This window comes from Canis lupus, chromosome 4 (genome assembly GCF_011100685.1).
Source record: "Canis lupus familiaris isolate Mischka breed German Shepherd chromosome 4, alternate assembly UU_Cfam_GSD_1.0, whole genome shotgun sequence".
Classification (NCBI taxonomy): domain Eukaryota; kingdom Metazoa; phylum Chordata; class Mammalia; order Carnivora; family Canidae; genus Canis; species Canis lupus.
This window is the reverse complement of record NC_049225.1, coordinates 85393804-85411987: the sequence shown is the minus strand read 5'-3', so window position 1 is coordinate 85411987 and position 18184 is coordinate 85393804. Positions and strand designations below refer to the sequence as shown.

The following is an 18184-nucleotide window of genomic DNA, read 5'->3' as shown; positions in this document are numbered from 1 at the left end:
TAACATTTAACTTCAATTCTCTCTTAATATTAATACTAATAAGTGCTAAGAACTGAGGTTTGAACCCAGGTTGCAGGTCTCTCTGAAACCAAAGCCCATGTTCAGGCATGTGCTGTTTGAGAGAGATTTAGGGATGAAGCATTATAGGTGCTTTGATGGGAAAATTGAGGTATTATCTCCACAAAAACATTATTCTCAGCTCCACAGAGACGATTCTATGTTTTTTTTTAATATATAAATCATGTTTATTCTGAGGCAACGTTTAAATTCTTAGCAAATATTTGTTATCCAAATTTGATTTCTGAAAAATTAGTTAGCAAGAAAGTGAAGCAAAGTAAGCAACAGACTGAGTCAAGGATTTATGTAGGATACGCAGGGGATATTCCATATTTAGAACTGTCTCAGTCTAATCCCTAACTGCAAAGGTAACTAATACATTGACACCCTGTTTGGGTCAATTCCCAGCATTAAACCTACACTAAGGAACGCTGGTGGAAAATTGCATTCTATCTATAATCTCACTTTAACAGTTATGAACGTTTTGGTATATATGCCTTATCTATATGTTTTAACTGCTTTATAGCAAATTCCATATATAAAGAAAATTTCTTCTAAATAATACAGCAGGAAGCTCTAAAATATAAAGATACTTTCTTATGTGATGACAAATATATCATTATTTTAATTAATAAAATTATCAGTCATTATCATCTAAAACTTTGTCTAAACAGAAATATCTGTTTCCAAATATATTTTTACATTTTTTTTTTGTTCCAACAGAATCTTAACAGAGCCCAAAACTCGAACTATATTGTGGTGGTCTCTTAAACTCTTAAGAAAAGACCATTTAACATTAAATAAATAATTGAATAAATAAGAATTCTTAAATGAAATAAATATATCATTAGAATAAACTCAGTAATTGTATTTACCACTATAGTCTGGATCAGAGAAATTTTTATGTCAGAAAGGGCCCAGTTCCAGAAGGCTTTAGGGAACCTCCATTCCACTCCCAGGCATATCAAATAATGAGTGTGAGGCCCAGAAAAGTTACATTAATTACTCAAGATCACATATCTGGAAGAGTCAAAAGGAGAAATTGCTAGTAAAGCTTAGACCTCTGGACCCTCAGTTGAAGATTTCTGACATTATCCAGTTATTGAAGCATGGGGCACTATGTAGTATCAAGGTATTTTGCTCAGAATATAAATAATCCAAATAAGACAATTTCAACCTATGTTTGGGAAAATACATGAATAAATATAATTCACTAGCAACATACTATCCAATAACAACCTCTATTAAGGGTTGCTGAATCTCATGTTTGAAATTTCATTTTGCATGATCTAATTTAATCCAATATAGGAGTTTTTAAAATCAGAACATCAAGCAAAGCCATGACACATATGCGTGAACCAAGTATATTTTCTGTTAAAAAAGATATCAAATATGGTTAGGAGACATTCAATGTCCCCAGACCTACAGTCTACATTGGACTAGCTTCATCATTTTATGTAGAAAAGAAAAGTCAGAAGATGCTCAAATAAATTGCCTACTTCCTTCCACGATGATCAGAAAATCTCAATATTGATAGTTTTAAGAAGGGTTAGAAAATGAATTTAAGCATGAAAGATTGATAGGATTTATGTGTTGGCCTGGGTAAAAACAAAAATGAAGTTTGCTTATGATAAATAGATGCAAATGTCATTTCTTGACACTTTATTATTGTCAGGACTTCTGAAAGCAGAAGAATTGATTGAATTCCTTTGAATTGTAATGACTTTACACAATGTCCTATGTTATTATCAAAGAAATTTTGTCACTTGTAAGGTTTTTTTTCTCTGCATCCAATTTTTAAAAACATACATCAGTAGGATAAATGAAGACCCTAGCTAATCTCCCAAGTCAAGGCCAAAAAAAGATAAACCATCTTTTCTTTCTTTTTATTTTTAATTTAGTCAACCTTTAAACAACAGATTTAATGTCTGAGTCTAACTGCATTAAGCAACAGTTTAACAGGAAACCTCAAAACGTAAAGATCTTATGTTTTGGTTTGGTGTTTCACTGGTTGATTTACCAGTGCCCAGGAGTTACATTAAATCAGAACTAAATGGCCATTTGTTAGCAGATATGTCTCCAGCTCTGCACGATGGCTTTTCTTGTCCTTGCAGAGCAGACTTAATAAATAAAGCCTGCACTCACACTAAAATCAGTCCCCAACTTTATTTTACCTTCTAACAAAACACTCTGGATACACCATTTTTGCAATAATATTGAAATAGATGGCATTATGTTGTAGTATATTCTAGTAAAACAAGGGAAGCTGTATCAAAAGAGGTTCTAAGACATTTTTATATCCCCATAAATATGCCTGGATTTGAATCCCAAAACAAATGTGACCAAAACCAATTTATTTTTTTCTGAGGCAAAATAGAAATCACAGCAATGGAGGAGGTAAAAATAGATGCCTAACAGGCCAGTTGTGACAAGAGAGGAAATTCCAAAATTATCGCCAGGAAGCCTAAGTGTGAACGTCCATTTGATCTACATTGAGTTGTTTAATATATTCTCTTAAGAAAATGGGGATGTTAATACCTATCTTAGAACATCAAAAACACTTAGCAAGGTGACTAATGTATGTTGCAGTGCCTTGTTCAGTGCCTGACGTTGTAAATATGCAAATAGTACTCAGGAAGTTGAATAGCGTGATTTGAGATCAGTCATAAGCCCCTAGTGAAACATGCCAACCCACACATAAAAAACACATCCCCTAGAAAGCACACTGAAAACGTGATGGGCCTATTGTAGAACAGAACTCATCCATAGTGGAGTAGTCCCTTGATTCTGCATTTTAATTGCTACATGGAACCAGTTCAGGAGGGAGTAATAGGTCATTAATGTGTCAACAGCCAATGTGATCACCACTTTTGATTCACAGATGAAAAAACCTTAAGAAAAAAGGGACATGGTAATACTTGGATGTTACGATTGTTGGTGATGGTTGTTTTAAAGAAGGGTGGGTAGGTGATGATGAGCCCGACAATGACTATCAAAATTTAAGAAAGGTGGAAGAGCAGTATAGGGAATTACAGAAGATATCCATGAATTCATCGTAGTGGTGCTAAATATAAAAGGTGATAGGGCCAAAGGACAGGTGCTTCCTACATAGTTTGGCCTTGAGTTAATTGTATAAAATATCAGAATTAAACATATAGCAACTATGTCAGAAGATGTGAATAGAGGCCATATTATGTTTTCATATATCTGCCTCATAAAAATGTCTTCTTGTATTTCACAAACTTTATTCAGGTGACTATTATTTTTGTATATCAATGATCACATACTGTATTTAGGAACCCACTTAGAAACACAGATGTGCTTTCCAAATGATTCATATTTCAGTATGATTTTTTTCTATCCCTTTGTTGTTGTTTTTATTTACTTAAAACACTTTTTAGTCATAGATCTATTGAGATTTTGATGAAAGGTATGCAAACTCCAGGCAGGAAAAAAAATGTATAAGGAAACAAAATTTTGCGCATGTTTTTGAAAAAAAAAAAAAAAAACTGGAAATAGAGTTCTAGTATTTTACTTGAAGGAAAGCAGAAGTAAAAATGTGAAGGAGATAATCATAAATCCAGAATTAGAAAGAAACCAGCAATGCTAAATAGTAGCCAACCTCAACCACGGTACATCTCTGAGTGAATAACGGTATATGCTGTACAACCCTGTATGGCTGATTGTTAAGAGCAAAGTGTTAGTGCTAAAAGGACCCCAAACCAGTCCAGGTTTAGCTTCCTCATCAATAAAACAGACAAATAAAATTGCATTATTCTAAATATTCAATGAAATTGTGTATCCCAATCACTTAGTAGCTGGCTTAGAGAGGGCATGTAGTAATTTACATGCATAAAGTGAAAATATCCAGCAATTGGAAATTTCCGTGGTGGGATCTCCAAGCTGGCTCCACAACTGGGCGCTCAGCTTTTGTCTTGAGCTCAGCTCAGCTCTCGACATCCTTCCTGCTTTCTCCTTATCTGCTCATCCAGTGGAGCCAATCACAGTTCACTCCTTCACAGTCAGTGTCTTAGGCCCAAACATCCAGCCTAACATTTTCTTAATATAACATATGAGTCCATGCTTAGGAGTTGAGTCAAGATGTTCCCTTCCACCTGTAACCAAGCCTCTACTCTCTGATACTCCTCTGTGTGTTTTAAGAGATGCAGTCTATTAAGGAAGCTCTTCTCTACTTTCATTCTTTTGTTTGATTCAATTAATGTTTACTAATCTGTCCTATGCCCAGTCATGTGCACATGTTTACCCACAGGAGAGAGTTTCAATCTTGGAGGCAGCAAAGTAGATTACAAAGAGTTAAAGGAACTCTCCTCAAAAGAGTTAACAGTTAGTTAACTAGAGTCCTGAAGATAACAGACTGTGGGAAGGAATTAGGATTCTCCAAAGGTGGGTCAAAGACATAGTTTAGGGGAAAAGGCAAATTCTAGTAGGTTAAGGTATAGTATTTATGCATCGTGACTTCACAATAATAGGTAGAGGTTGGTAGATAATTAGGAAAAGGGACAATTTGAATTAAAATCAAGGAAACAACAAAATGAGAAAATTTGTAATTAACTCAAAGAACATACTATGAAAGATTCATTCATTTCTAATGAGTAGATAACTATTTCACTTTATATTCCAGGAAAACATAATCATTTATTTATAAACACACACTAGATACTTTGACTTGTAAAGTAAATTTAATGTGTGATCACTGAATTACAAAATGTACATGAGGTTATTTTTTTAATTGAAGATTTTGATGGGATTTGAAATATTGAAGTGATAGATTGAATTCTGATTGTATGAAGGTTATTTCTTCAATGAGATATGTTTCATTTGGATGACACTGTTGAGTAAGAAAAGGAATAAAGATTTGACATTAAGTAACACAAATCATGCTATTAATCAACAGATGTACAGGAAACATGAAACTGCACGATCATATTCTTTCTCATAAACTGTCAGTCTGATTCTATCCCCCAGATGCTCATAAATCTACTGCAGTTAAGGACCAAGAGAACAACATTCATCCGTGAGCACAAACATTTCTTGCCATGAACTCCAACATCCAAACAAGTGGCAGCAGAAACAATCGACCTGTTGAGGGCCCCTTCTCTGGCACTGTAGTACCTGAGGGTCTTTTTCAGAATTAACTTATTTTGAAACACAATACCCACATCTCAACAACTGCAAATAGAAACCAGAGTTTTTACCAGTTCAAACCAAACACAGATAATCCTCAGTGACCTTCTTCAGGGAGAGACCCCATGCTGATTGTTAGGCATTTCTTGTTGATGTTTTACTCCTCTGCACTTAGAAATACAAGTGCAAGCAAATGTGAAACTTCACATAATCACATTGTGTCTTTGGTTTAGCTGACATTTTAAAACAACTGTCTAGAGTCCTATAAAATACATGTCATTTTGATTTTACCAACAGGTCTTCTGGAAAGTAATAATCATATCTATATCACAGGGTAATTGTGAAAAGTATTAAATAAGTTTACAAACACAAATTACTCAATATAAGTCATATTAATAAGCAAAAACTTATATAGTCCATTACATGCTGGCATGTAGAAAATTTTATACAATTTACTTGATTTCTTTTTTTTAAATATTCTATTTATTTATTTATTTATTCATAAGAGACACACAGAGAGAGGCAGAGACACAGGGAGAGGGAGAAGCAGGCTCCATGCAGGGAGCCCAATGTGGGACTCGACCCCAGGATCCTGGGATCATGACCTGGGTCGAAGGCAGATCCTAAACCACTGAGCCTACCAGGCATCCCTACAATTTACTTGATTTCTTTATATAATTATATCAAGGCTACTTATTAGACTAAGAAAGACACATGGGGACAAACAAACAAGAATTACTATTGGGTAAATACAGCAGATAGGTCATATCTTTTCTAACACAAATTGTATGAAATAGTATTTATTGAAATCTAGTGGATAGAAACATATTTGTACTCACATTTTTGAGATGAAAAAAGGGAAGGGTGAATATTAAATAATTTAATTCATTAAACATGTATTATGTAATTTTCCTATAATTATAAAAAATAATCATAATCTGTTGAAAATAATATGAGGTAAATTTTGAGTATCAATATGTATAAATTATGTACTCACATTCATTTCATCTAAAAACATAAAAATTGTTTATTTAATTGCTTATCCAAGTGAATCATTTTTCAAAATTAGGGGACAGCTATTAACTTTTGAATTATGAGAAAGCTATACAGTTTATGGTTCTACTCCATTAAACATTCAACAGGTATATTGTTCATTCTACTGTACAGACAATTCAATCATTAAAGTGGACATGTACCTTCATGAAAATTGTGTTTCTCAGAAATTTTTGATGAAAGATGTACCATTCAATATAAGTTACAGAAAAGAAGTGAAATGTGAATATTCTTCAAAAATGTAAGCTCTTTATGAAGGACACTGTTGTTTGGAAACTGCTTATTTACAAAAAAAAAAAAAAAGATTTAAAAATTACAAATATAAACTCTATAACCTATGTAGTAACAAAAACTTCCTTTTACAAGGATATTAATCTCAAGTCTATCTTGATTAATTAAATACAAATATTGTCTTGACATTTAAACCTGTAATGTTATATATTATAATAGAGTTTCCAGAATACCTTATACGAATCAGAGATACAGAATGTATATAAAGGCATGGTTAGAATTTAATTAGCAAATAAAATCAATGTAAAATCTCTTCTTCTGGCTCCCTTTTTTCCTTTCTGTTATTTTTAAAAATATACGTTGCAAAAATGTTTGAACTGAAATATATTCTTAGATGAAATTCACTTGGTAAACAGAATCATGTCCCCCTTCTGTATATTGCACAGATCTGTGTTTGAATTTGGTCTAAAGCCATGGAAATTTGGGCTAATATTAAATGTCTAATTAGCCATTATCTTACAAGATGCTACAATTTAAGAGGTCCCACTCACTGTAATATAACCCTTTCTGAAAGTATGCTATGGTTCTTAGCTCTCACATTCAGTCTAAATGACTCAGTGTAAATATTATGTTCACAATACCCACAATTTTAAAGATGGGTAGTATAAAATAAAAACATAATAAATACTTTAATAAATTTTCCTATAATATTTTCATTTTCAAAGGTATTTACCTTTAATTACATCCTGGGGAATGAATGCTGTAAATTTTATACACCCACATACTCACATTCACACAAGCCCACTGTGTTTTTCTTGTAATAATGAAGTGTACTCATGATAAGCAGTCTTGCTTATTTATAATAGTTTATTTATTATTAAAATAACTAAGCTATGTATGCCACAAAGGCTTTCATAGCATTGTTTCTATATCTTATTTTTACTCCCACATGTTCTTGTACCGAAGAAGACATTTTCAAAAACAAATATTCGTTCAACACAAATACATTCCAAATCTATGTGATAAGAAAACTCATGGTTTGTAAGAGTTTCCAACATGATCGAGATTTCAGTATCCTGAGGGGACTTGGGCCACGTACAGGAGGTGGAGAATGAGGGAGGAGGGATCTAATATTCAAAAACTGTGTTGCCTTATACCCTGGCTTGAGTTGAATGGAATACAATTTGGTTTAGATTTTGTTTGTTTGCTGTTGTTGTTTTACATTTAACATATCATAACAAGATCATATCTGCATTTAGAGTTGTATTTGTAAAATAAAAAGCACATTATATAAAACAACAGGATTTGACTTTGAAAATATTGAGTGTTTTGATATGGCAGCGGTTTTTATCTCTTTTATTGGTATAAAAGAGCAAGAATATATATTAATTATTATATTAATTATATAATTCTAATTATATTAGAATTATTAGAATAATTATATTAATTCATATAATACTTTTGATATCATGACTTGTATCCTTACCTTTCAACTTTTCATAAGAAATTCAAGTATTCAAGGAGAAGTTCATCATAATGCAAGGCAGTTTCATATCAGATGTCATTAGTCATTCACCAACATGGTAGGTGTATTTTTATCTATTATTTATTAAAATTTTCAATACCTATACCTATTATACTTATTATTCAAATATAAGTATCATTGTTTTAGTAAACCCTACCTATAAGACAAACTTAATAGATAAGTGATAATTAATAGCCAGGACCAGTTATATCTTAAGAAACTGACATTCAAAGATGTTACAAAATGCAAATTCAATGTTCATTAGGAAAGAGATCTACATCTAGTGACAAGTCCAAATAATTAGTAAAACATAAATAATATGATTTCTCTATGTGTATTTCAAGCACATACGTTTACAAAATTACATTTTAAAAATAGTTCTTAAAATATGGAAATGTAGTAATATATTCATTGAGAGCTCTTTCCTGAGCTTCTACGTTTTTAAAAGAAAATTTAGAAACACTTATAAAAGTCAGCCTAATGTCAATGCACTTGAATGGTTCTATGACATTTGAAAAGTGTGCCTATTAGAAGGAGTTCCAAAATTCCTGAGAAAAAATAAGTTGATAGATAGATAATATTTTTAAAGTATAATTTGAAAACAGAAGAGAATCCCTAAGTCAAACCTTTTATAGCAAGATAGCTAGCTATAAAGATCTTTCAGAGAAACTGTATCTCAACAATTTTAACAGTTCTATAACATTTTTGATATAACAAAAATCATTGAAAAATTTACCTTATAATTCAATTCATGAATGTTAGGTGATATATTTTCTTATACACAGCTGTGATGAGGTCCTGAAGGAAAATGTAAAGAAAAATATATGAAAATCTTTTCAATATTCATATCGTATAAATCTATGAATAGTTATAAATAATGCAAAATATAGTTATTATACATTATTCCATACCACTCAAGAACCCAACTCATGAAAGCATGATGGGGAAAGTAGCAAATGTACCTTTTGAAGGGCTAAAATATTGAGAAGCTCAAACTTCCAGACTTTTTGTTTTGTTTTGTTTTGTTTTAGGGCATAGCCTTTGAGACAGACACCCCAATTAGAATCTCAATTCTCTCAGTTGTTAGCTGTGCAATTTTGGACAATTAAGCTATGTTCTCTGAAACATTAATACTTTAGCTGATTAATATAGATATAATATGCCCTTTGTAGGGTCCTCAGTATTAAGTATTACTATCCATTTGTGGTACCTAACATTTAGCCTAATACACAGTCAATATTTAATTTTAAAGTATTAGTAATACATAAAATAGAATAAATAATAAAATAAATTATTAGTGACTCTAAGTAACAATAAAATACTATTTATAAGAATAATAATTATTAGTATGTATTATAAATTCAATGATCAGTTTCCTTTGAAACTAATACAATATGAAAGATCAGAAAGGAAATGCAGAAAACAGAATCAAATATGAACTAAAATATAATATATAACGAGGGACTTTTGTAGATCCAAAAGAAGTATATTGTTCTAGAACTGTGATACTTAGATTTTAGAGGGAATTAATAGTATTTGCATATTTTGATAAGGTGAAAATATAATTTCAGTTGTATTGAAGAATTAATATTGAAAAGACAGTATTAATATAAAAAAATAAAAGGTGAATATGTAAGCTCAGAGGATAATGAAGCCTTTCAGACCCTAAAACCAAATGGCTTAAGGATTCTTCTTATCCTTAGCCAAAATCAACTTAGCAATGATCTTAGGTGACCATGTGATTTGCTATGATTAAAATGATATTTATAGGGGCACCCGCGTGGCTTAGTCAGTTAAGTATCTGCCTTAGGTTCAGCCCATGATCTCTGGGTCCTGGGATGAGCCCCTGCATGAGACTCCTGCTTAGCAGGGAGTCTGCTTCTCCCTCTGCCCCATCTCCTCATGCACTCTTTCCAATAAATAAATAAATAAATAAATAAATAAATAAATAAATAAATTTTAAAATGACATTTACAAAATCAAATGGAAGCCTCAAATACTTTAGGAAAAAGTTAAGAGGAATAGATTATTCATTCTATAATGTAAACGATTATTTACTGAGTACCTATTAGGTACCAAGCACTATTATTCATATGGGGATAAAGCACTGAACAAAAGAGGCAAAAGCACCTCCCCTCATGGTGTTTATATTTTGGAGAGTAAATATATATACCAAAATAAATATATATTGTATATAATATTATCAAAAGTGCTAAAAAATTAGGCAGGAAGGGATTATGAATTAATGATATAAAGATCTTTTGATCTATCAAAGCAAAAAGTCTCAAATTCCTTTAGAACACATACTACTCAGGAGCTTCCCTCTCCCTAAGCTACCTACATGTGCTCTCTATCCTGATATATTTTAGAACTCTGACATTTTCAATATGGCCTTTCTGAAAATAAGAGTACATAGAACCCAATGTGCCTGATTTCTAAGTTTGATTTTAGGAGCTAGTTATGCTACAGTGTTAAGAGGCGCTGTTTCCAGGAACTGGAATCGCTCTCACAGTGCATGAAGCATAGCGCCATTCAACTCACATATGTATGATTTGCATAGAGGAGCAAGGATTTCCAAGGAACAGTTTTTAAGAACTGGGTTATTTGAATATTCCACAAGAGAGAAACTCATAGGTGAGCACAGAAGGACCTATTTATGTAGAACTTACATGTTTTCCTAAGGTTAACAGAGGCCTTTTGGAAATGAGGCCAATAGCATATGGCTGATAATTTCATCTCAGCTCCATTGCTAGCATAGAAGAAGCAGTAACTCTCTTCCATGTGTATGACCTAGTGCACAGCACTGACTCAAATTGTCACACGGCTCCCTGATTTAACTGTTTAAAATCTGGCAAAAGATTGCTATCCATTGGAAAATTACTCAGCCATAAAAACAAATGAAATCTTGCTACTTGCAACAACGTGGATGGAGTTAGAGTGTACTATGCTAAGATAAATAAGTCAGTCAGAGAAAGAAAAATACCATATAATTTCAAAAGTATGTGGAATTTAAAAAACAAAACAGATGAAGGAAATAAAAGGGAAGGAAGGAAATTAAAAAAAAAAAAAAAAAAAAAGATGAGATGAAGGGGAGGCCAACCGTAAGGGATTTTTAACTATGGAGAACAAATTGAGAGTTATTGGAAGGAAGGTGAGTGAGTGATGGTCTAAATGGGTGAAGAATATTAAGGGGGAAACCTGTAATGGGCACTGGGTGTTATATATAAGTGATGAATCACAAAATTCTACTCCTGAAACCAATATTACACTACATGTTAACTAACTAGAATTTAAATAAAAGCTTTCAACAAACAAAAATAATAAATAAAATAAATAACATAGCCTGGGAAAGGAAAATTTATTTATAATTGTCCTGAGTACATTGCAAACAACTACATCAAACAGGAAATTTCACCAGTGGAAAAGCAACCCCATCTTCTGTGTCATATACATTTATTCAAGTATAAGGGGACAATCCATTTAAATACTTTCTGGAAAGGATTTATTTATTTATTTAATTTATTTAATATTTTATTTATTCATGAGAGACTCAGAGAGAGAGAGAGAGAGAGAGAGAGAGAGACAGATACATGGGCAGGCTCCATGAGGGAACCTGATGTGGGACTCGATCTTGTGTCTCCAGGACCACACCCTGGGCCAAAGGTCGTGCTAAACCGCTGAGCCACCCGGGGTTGCCCCTGAAAAGGATTTATAATATTTTCCATTTATATATTAAAAAAATATTTCACTTGTTAATAAAGCACACTGTCTTGTCTTTACTTAGCTATTTCCATCAACCCAATATTTTTAAATGCAACAATTATTTTTGAGACAATTTCAATAAGTATTCATTTGCACTTCTTAGCTCTCCAAATAATGAAAAGTACATTTATAAGTATATTTTAAGAAAAAATATGTTTAAAAATATATGTATGTAGTTATATAAAAATGTATTCTAGCTATATATAGGTCATAGTATCAAAGCTATTCATGTTATGTTGCATTCCGCTTGATTTCAATTTATTCCCTAAATTACAGGCTTAGTATATATATTCACAAAACTAAAGCTTCTGAAGGTTGTCCATAAATAACAAAAGGAGAGACATAGCAGCAGAGTACAATAATGTATTCATTTAATACAATTTTGTTAAAGATTTCATTAATAGTTATTTTGGAGTAGTTTAAGGTTCAGAGGAAGATTGAAGGGAAGGTACAGAGATTTCTCATATACCCCCTATCCCCACACAATGCATAGCTTTCCTCCGTTATCAACATCCCCACCAAAGCCGTACATTTGTTGAAATTTATGAACCTACACTGGCACATCATAATCATCCAAAGTCCATGATTTATATATGGTTCACTCTTGGCTTTGTATATTCTATGGGTTTGGACTAATGTTTGACATGCATCTAACATTATGCTGCCATAACCCACACCAATTCATTGTTCCTCCTTATGAAAGCAGAAAAACCAGGCCTGGACCGTGACTTAGAGAAAGTATGAGATGAGAGGTGCTTTAACACACTGTGTTTGTGGTACTTGTTCACAGCAATAGAAAACTAATAAAACTACCTCAAAGTGATATTGAGAAGAAGTAAATTTCTAATTCAGCTTTTTGACTTATAGTTAAATGTAAATGCATTTATTTTAGCAACTCCAAAAGATGCTTTTCTTCTGCATTCTCCCCCCGAGAATGTTAATAATTAACAATAGAACATTGTTTTTAATTTCAGATATTTTTAAATGCGTCTTTCACATTAACAACAGGAAAAACAACTTTTTAGAAAAACGAAGGAAGTTGAACAAATAGAGCAGTCTGTATTTAAAAATAAGGCCATTTTACTTAGAAATGCTTTGATATGCCATATGCATTGATCATTATAATTCATCCCTTATTTTAACACTTGGAATGTTAAAAAAAAATTAACACTGTTCCATAAATAAAGATTGCTAAAGAAAAATAGTCATATTCTGTATGGTTTGGTTTGTACTTCCAACATAACAACAATAAGACCAAACATTTTGACTAAATCACATTGGAAAGTCATCGGCAACAGGACTCCACTACATAATATAATTAGGAGTGCAATGTATAAATAATCCTTTGCTCCTTGATACAAGGTGCTGCTCGTTCATTAGTATAAGGGTCATTTGTAAGCCAATTTTGTTATTACCCTGAAACGACATTGTTGTTAAATTGTGATAAAGAGGAAACCATAAATTGGGAAAGAATTTTAATGGTCGTTATCTTCATTAGCTAATGAGATGTGCTAATTATGTCCTTAAATGACAATGATTTAGTAGTACTGGCAAAGAGGGCTCAGAGAGCAATAACTAGGCCAGTCCCCTTCAATGTGCTTTCACAATGTTGGAAGGGACATAATAACTAAGAGCCATAATTATGTTATGTGTAATACTATTCATTAAAAGTGTCTTAGTTATGTTAGATTTTATGTTGTTTTCCATGATATATTTGCATAAAATGTAGGGTACTGAAAATGCGACAGAGAAAATTGCATTAAGGTTGTATTTTTTTCAAGTGTGATTCCTAGACCCCTGGAGATCCCTGAGACCCTATCAGGAGATGCATGAGGTTTAAACCATTTCCATAGTAATTAAACATTATGCTCTTTTTACTGTGTTGACAGAAGGGGGGGAAAAAAAAAAAAACTCTAGGTAAAAATGCTGGTTCCTAAGCATAAATCAAAAAAGTGACTCCCAACTGTACTAAAACTTATTGTATTCTTCAACTCAATACAGTTTCAGGAAAAACAGAAAAGAAGAAGAAAGAAGAAGAAGAAAGAAAGAAGAAAGAAAGAAAGAAAGAAAGAAAGAAAGAAAGAAAGAAAGAAAAAGAAAGAAAGAAAGAAAGAAAGAAAGAAAGAAAGAAGAAAGAAAAAAAGAAAAAGAAAGAAAGAAAGAAAGAAAGAAAGAAAGAAAGAAAGAAAGAAAGAAAGAAGAAAGAAAGAAAAATGGTAAGAGGGAGAGAAGGGGAAAATGTTAGTTTTTCCTTAAAAAAGAAAAATAAATAAATATAAATAAATGTGTGGCGTTCAGTACATATCATTTTATATTCTGTATGAAGAAACAGGAAATATATATGAGACTCTTCTGTTCTTATCTGAAGTATAATGGTAGCAACAGGAAAAGTATATGGGTAATTGAGTTGTGAGCTATGAGCTAAACTAGCCGTTTTATAATTTTTTTATTTCTATGGAATACCATTTTTGTTCGACATAGTGACAGCCAAATGTAGCTACTCAGATTTCACCATTTGTTAGACATTTCCTTGAATGTGAACAGAAGAAATTGCTACTTCAAAGAAGTCACAGTATTTGTTGCCAATGATTCATTATTTTAAGCAGAAATTTAAATTTGTGAAAATTTGTGCATATCCACTTGATTTTGACAGGTTTTCGAATCTAAAAGACTTTTCTATTAAGATTATTCACAATTTGGGCAAATTTGATTTTTTTCGTAATGAAACGTCAATATTTGGAAGTTCCGCATATCTCAGCAAACAATATTTCTCAAATGACCAAAGGATAATGTTACAGAATCATGCACAGGTTAAGGATTTTTCAATTGTTGAGGTGTCTTTTTTTTTTTTTTTAAGACTTTATGTGTTTATTTGACAGAGAGGGAAAGAAACACAAATAGGCAGAGTGGCAGGCAGAGAAAGTGAGAGAGGGAGAAAGAGAGAGAGAAAGAGAGAAAGAGGAAGAGAGAGAAGCAGGGTCTCTGATGAGCAGAGAACCCAATGCAGGGCCTGAAAGCAGGAACATGGGATCATGACCTGAGCTGAAGGCAGATGCTTAACTGACTGAGCCACCCAGGTGGCTCACCCAATTGTTGAGTTTTGAGGGTCCTGGTGGCTCAGTTGTTACAGCATCTGCCTTGGGGGCAAGTCATAATCCCAGGGTCCTGGGTTTTGTCTGCATTCAGCTCCCTCCCTGATAAAGCCTGCTTCTCCCTCTGCCTCTGCTTCCTGCCTTGCTCCTGCACTCATGCTCTCTCTCTCTCTCTCTCTCATGTGTGCACTTTCTCAAATAAATACAATCTTTAAAAACTGTTGATTTTAATGTATATCAAAAACATCACAGTTATCTGAAAAATATTAAAATGCTGCCATTTTCAAACACATATCAGAATGAGGCCATTTTTTTCTCATATACTTCAACTAAACAGCCTAGTGTAATAGATGAAGGAAGCAGATATGATAATTCATCTGCTTTCTATTAAACTGGACATCATTTTTTAAAAGTCAAATAATGCCAAAATTATTGTTAATTTTAAAAAATTCTTCAGCTTTTATTTCTAAAATATTAAATACTGACTTATATAATCATATAAGCAAAAGAACTTTGGGACTTCAATTTTAAGACTTTAAGGAGGTGCCTGGGTGGCTCAGTGGGTTAGGCATCTAACTCTTGGTGTCAGCTCAGGTCATGATCTCATGGGTTGTAGGATCCAACCTGGAGTGGGGCTCCAAGCTCAGAGGAAAGTCTGCTTGAAGGTCCTCTCCATCTGCCCCTCTCCCTGTGCACTCTCTGTCACTAAAATAAATAAATAAATCTTAGGGGGAAGAAAGACTTTAAGGGATATTTCTTCATCATAATTGAAAGTCAGTAGATATGCTGATAACTTGATGAAAAATGTATTGAAGAGTTAAATAACATAGTTGAATGTGATTTTAATCTACATTAAATTAAACAAATTTAATTCTGAAGGGCATGAATCAGTAGAACTACAGTCCATACTTAGTGATATGGAAGAAACTGTATTTGCCTCTTTGCTGGAAGTTGATATCACTTGGATTATAAGAATAAGATTGTGCTTTAACATGTCCCTTCACAGTTGGCCATAACAATCTTGCTTCAGAGGAAGGATTAGACCAGTCTACAATATTTTAATCTGAATTTTAAAAAATTGTTTTAAGATAGAGAAAAAATAGTTTGAAATTAATATTCAAAATAATTACAAAAACTTTAGAAAAATTTAAATGAGAGGAGGATATTAATCACATAAGCAATTTCATCAAAACTGTATTGTTGTTAATACACCATAAGCAAAATCAAGGATCTTATGTGTGAGATCTAAAGACACATATTTAATTATTTGTAAAATAAGGAACATGTTTTCACCAAATTTTTGTCATGAAAATATTTTATTTTAAATGAAATGCAAGTGAGTAGGAAAAATAACTAGTGAGAAAATATTATCTCTAAGTATGCTTCAAGTATATGACTTTTTGCTATAAAAATTACAAGTCAGAATTGATTTTAATTTTAATTTCTGTCCTTAGGGAGAGGGAATGAGTGCACAAGCAGGGATGGAGTGACAGAGGGAGAAGAAGAGTGAATCTCAAGGAGACTCCCGGCTGAACACAGAGTCTGTAGTAAGACTGGATCCCACAACCCTGAGAACAACCTGAGCCTAAATCAAAAGTCAGATGCTAGCCAACTGAATCACCCAAGTGCCCCTAATTTTAAAGCAAAAAATACAATGGTTGCTGTATTGTCTAACAGTACTGTAAATATTCACAACTATGTCCAGAGGTAGAACTACTCTTCCAGAAATATGGCCAGCTAGATTCTTACAGAAAGCAATTCAAATGCTGACAAGAATATCACCATAAAATATCAAATGTACCCATGAGCTGATACCAAGGTATGAAATACTCAGACTGAAGGGTAAGCCACACAGGAATGCAGGAGGTATTTGCTGATCCCAATGCATCAGCACATTAATATGTGTGAACTTGTGATGATTCAGTCTCATGAGGAGAAACCCAATAAGAAGCAAACAGACAGACAACAAACATCCTACACACACATACACATCACAGAAGCTGGGATATATAAAGGGCTCTAGTTTTAGAATAATGTTGGATTAGAAATATAACAACTCTTTCTGCTCCTAAAACAGTGACAGTAAAATAGAGAAAAAAAATTCCAATGAAAATTTGTAACAGCAAATATGCCCAAATTCACAATATTAACTGTGATATTTTTTGTTAAATCCAGCATTAAATACTGTATATAATTAATCATCATAAATAAGAAGTAATTATTTAGCTAAATGGTGAAAGTTGTCCTATCAGAAAATGTGTAGTTGAAAACTGTTTAGAAGAGTCACCTAAAACATAAGATTGAGTAAAGGTCCAAAATAAAGCAAATATTGACAAAAAATAAGCAGATGTGTTGCTATATTTATACCACAATTTTTTTAGGACAAGAGAAGAAATAATTTCTTGATATTAAAAAAGCAAAAAAAAAAAAAAAAAAAGGAATTACCCATGATAAATGTTTCAATTTATAAGAAAGAAAATGGCAAGATTAAATTTGTACTTTTCTAAATATGTTTTTCTATCTTCTCATCTTTAAAAAAGGAAAGATTGAGTATTATAAAGATCTCCTTTCTCTCCAAAATTCATCAATAGTTTCAACAAAATCACAAATTCAAAAATTAGATAAGCTACTTTTGAACTGTATATGGGAATATAAAGATTCAAATAGAGTCAAACCCATTTGGACAAGAGTAATAGGCCAAATTTCTTCTAGATAACAAAGATAATTTTAACACTGCAATAGTTATTTCAGTGCGTTACTGACATCAAGAAAGACAAGTAGACTAACAGAAAAGAGAGCCAAGAAAGCAAAATTCAAGCATTTGTGCATACCTGATAGATGATAGGAATATTATTAGCAAAACAAGGTGAACTTTTCAATAAATATTGTTTGGATAAACAATGTAGGAAAAGAATTAAAGGTTTCCTTATGTTGCACAACAGAAAGTAAGTTGGCAATCCTGTGCGGATGAAATAAAATATTCTTGTTTGTAGCAAGCAAGCGAGGTGAATATGCTTATGTTTTTGAAGTCCTAGTTGCAAACTGGTGCAGCCACTGTGAAAAACAGGATGGAGGTTTCTCAGAAAAAATTAAAGTAGAATTACTACTATATGACCCAGTAATTACAATACTGGGTATTTACCCAAAGAAAAGCACTAATTCAAAAAGATATATGCATCCCTATATTTTTCAGCATTATTTACGGTAGCTAAAATATGGAAGCAACCTAAATGTCCACCAATAGATAACTGGGTAAAGAAGATAAGGACTATAGAGGAATAGCATAAGCCATAAAAAGAATGAGATCTTATCATCTGCA

General features: G+C 32.5%; 1 protein-coding gene across 6 annotated transcripts in view; it reads right to left on the bottom strand.

The window, feature by feature from the left end:
- Positions 1–18184, bottom strand: part of CDH18 (cadherin 18) — a 1025306-nt gene that overhangs the window by 705944 nt on the left and 301178 nt on the right. For all 6 annotated transcript variants that reach the window (XM_038535420.1, XM_038535419.1, XM_038535425.1 and 3 more), the window contains exon 2: positions 8748–8809. The gene's annotated coding sequence lies outside the window, so the exon portion shown is untranslated. The remainder of the gene's footprint in view (positions 1–8747; positions 8810–18184) is intronic.